Source organism: Falco punctatus (assembly GCF_963210335.1).
Source record: "Falco punctatus genome assembly, chromosome: 2".
Taxonomy (NCBI): Eukaryota; Metazoa; Chordata; class Aves; order Falconiformes; family Falconidae; genus Falco; species Falco punctatus.
In genome coordinates this window covers 93014760-93017634 of record NC_137581.1, presented here as the reverse complement: position 1 = coordinate 93017634, position 2875 = coordinate 93014760, and positions in this window count along the sequence as shown.

Sequence of the window (2875 nt, the reverse complement as noted above, 5' to 3'; positions counted from 1 at the left end):
GGGAGTTTGAAAGGAACACTACAGCAGAGGTGGCTATGCTCAAACAAATGTCCAGACACTTCGCCTGCTCAGGGAAGATAAATGCTAGAGTGACATGATGAAAAAGGTACATCATTTATAATAAACAAAACCTCTCACATGCAATTTATGACAAAACAAAAACACCTCTGGGAAACATCCTCAACATTTCTAACATTTCTAACTAAACTCAACACTTACTTCTGGGGAGCCTCTGCAGGTTAGGCAATTGTGAATAAAACCTGTGTCCATGTTGGTAGTAGCCATGGGCCCTGGAACAGCCTATTAGATTTGACATAAATTATGTATGTTTTTATAATCTAAACTAAGTTTCAAGCTTCACAGAATATGGTTTCGTTTGGGGTTTTCTGTTTTGCTTTTGTTTCAGCTTTTCTGTATTTGCCTTTACAGTTCCTTATTCTTTATGGCCAAAAGAGGTTGTTGTAAAACCTGAAGCCTGGGTTTGTCAAAACTGAAAATGATAAAGCTCTAGCTGTAGAGTTGAAGTGCTTCCTGGAATCAAATACCAGTCTCGCAAAGATGAAGGCAAAGTGAATCCTCCCAGAGGTCATGAGAGCCTCTTCTGTCACTGATGGAGACACCTGGGACATGGTGATCTGCCCACACTCACCTCAAAAGAAGAGTGATGAATACCATGGTCAGCTGGAAGATAAGAAGTAGTGCCAGCACGTATTCTCTTTCCTCGCCTTTGCTCATACTTTTTCCTCCCTTGCCACATACCGTGCTTTGTAACAATATGAGAGATTTCAGTGCAGAAGTTTAAGTGGTGATGAATGATGTCTTGGTGGTTCTACTAGAGGGGTTTCGGCAAACAGACCATTCTGTTGTCCATCTGGAAAAATAAAGGCTCATGATGGGAGCTAGAATTGTTATGTCGCTGAGTGGTGGGTTTACAAATCCCAGAGTCTCAAGTTATTTGAATGGGAAAGGACCACAGGAGGTCTCTGGTCCCACCTCCTACTCAGAGCAGGCCACAGTCAATTGCTGACCAGGCTGCTGGGCACTGGGGTCTATCAGGATTACACTGAGTGGCCACTCCTTCCTCTTGCTTCCGAGCAATGCCCTTTCCACTTTATCCCAAAGCTCGGAAAGCAAAGAGGGGGAAGCATGCACCCCTTTGTCATGCAGCCCCTCTGACCAGACTCTCAAATATCCTGGAGGAAGTTCTGGGAGATATGTTCCACCACGTGCTGTGGCTCAGCTGCTTCAGTAGCTCCCATGGTACCTCCCCGTGCCTTCGGCAGATCCTGCTGTGCTGTGCCGAGCATGGTGCTGCCTCTGGATGGCCTCTACCCAGCCTGGCAGCCTTGCACAGAGCCGGTCCTGACCCACAGAGGTGGTTTCGCCTGCGCGCCCTGATCAGACTGAGCAGTCACTCTGCATCCTCTGCTTTTAAAAGCAGCGACTTCAGGTCTATTTTTAAAAACAGGCTTTCTTCTGAAAGGAATACCAGAAAATTTGGCTTCCTTTCTGTTCCCTCGAGCTCTCAGCACAGCACTCTCTTGGGTATTTGGCTTGAAAAAAGTATGTAAGTAGCCCTACTTAAAGTTAAGGGTACACATAAGTCTTTTGTTGACTTAAGAGTGAACAGTGGCAAAGCAGCTGAAAACACTGACCTGGGTCACAAGAGTGAGGCAGAAAAACAGCTACTGAAGTCTCCTGCTTCGAGTCCCACTGTGGTGCATGGCTCCTGAGCACCTGGAGATTTTCCAGATTGTGTCCTGAAATGCTTCCTTTATCTAGAAACCAGTGATCACACCCTAGTGCCTGACTTGGATCGCCTCCCTCGCTTCTGAGTAATTTTAATAGTCGGTAAAACATTCCTTTGCCTACAAAAATGAGCTGTTGCAAGACAGAATGTAAATTACAGCTCCATTTAATTCTGCAGGCTGGTTTCCAAATTAACTGCATTTCTCCACAATCCAGAAAGCCCTTGCATATAATCATAAATAGCCTGTTGTAAAGCAGTGAGGCATCGGTAATAGTTATATCTTGATTAAGCTCTAAGAAAGAGCATTTTTAGACTGTTATAAGCCAAGGAAGTTTCTCTCTTCTGCGTCTAAACACGCATTACCTATAGATGCCAGTGTGATGGACACCTCCTAAACAGAAATGATGACATTGACCGGTAAGCTTTGTCCATTGTTATTGCTACCTCTAAATTAAAACATTAACAAAAAATGTGCAGAGTTCAGGCTTCCCTGGTTAACTACTGGTGAAATAGAGCTAATACTCCTTTGCTTACCTTAAGTATAATGTTGATTTTATCTTAATTGTCTTTATTCAGTTCATTTGCCCCGGGAGGATGGAATTTGGCTTTGTATCGTTGTTCTCCTTCATCGGAACAATTGAATACCAGCGTGCAAACAAAGTGTGTGTGTGTGTGTCTTATTTAAGGAGGTGTGATTGCTTTCCTGATCACATTATTTGCAGTAGGAAACAAAAGTACATTTTTTTTCTCTCTTCATTTTTTTTTTTTTAATTTCTTTTGGCGAGGCTCTGCAGCCCATCTCACCAGGTATAAATGAGCAGATTGTTGTTGCTGTCGGTGTTTTTTCCAGCTAAAGAACTAAGGGTGACTGGTGTGGGGGTCTCCCCGCACCCCCCCCCCCGGTAGTGAGCAGCTTGTCCAGCAGGGGGCGGGCGCGGGCGGCGCCGCGGGCGCCCTGGGAAGCCGCCGGGGACGGGAGCGTTGGCGTCCGGCAGCCGCTGCCCGGCGCGTCCCGCCGCATCCAGCCCCGCGGCCGCCTCGCCCCGCATCCCGCCGGCAAGTGCTGAAAGCGGGGGGGGACGGGGGGAGGGGGAGAAATTGGGGCGGGGGGGGGGGGGAGGGGGG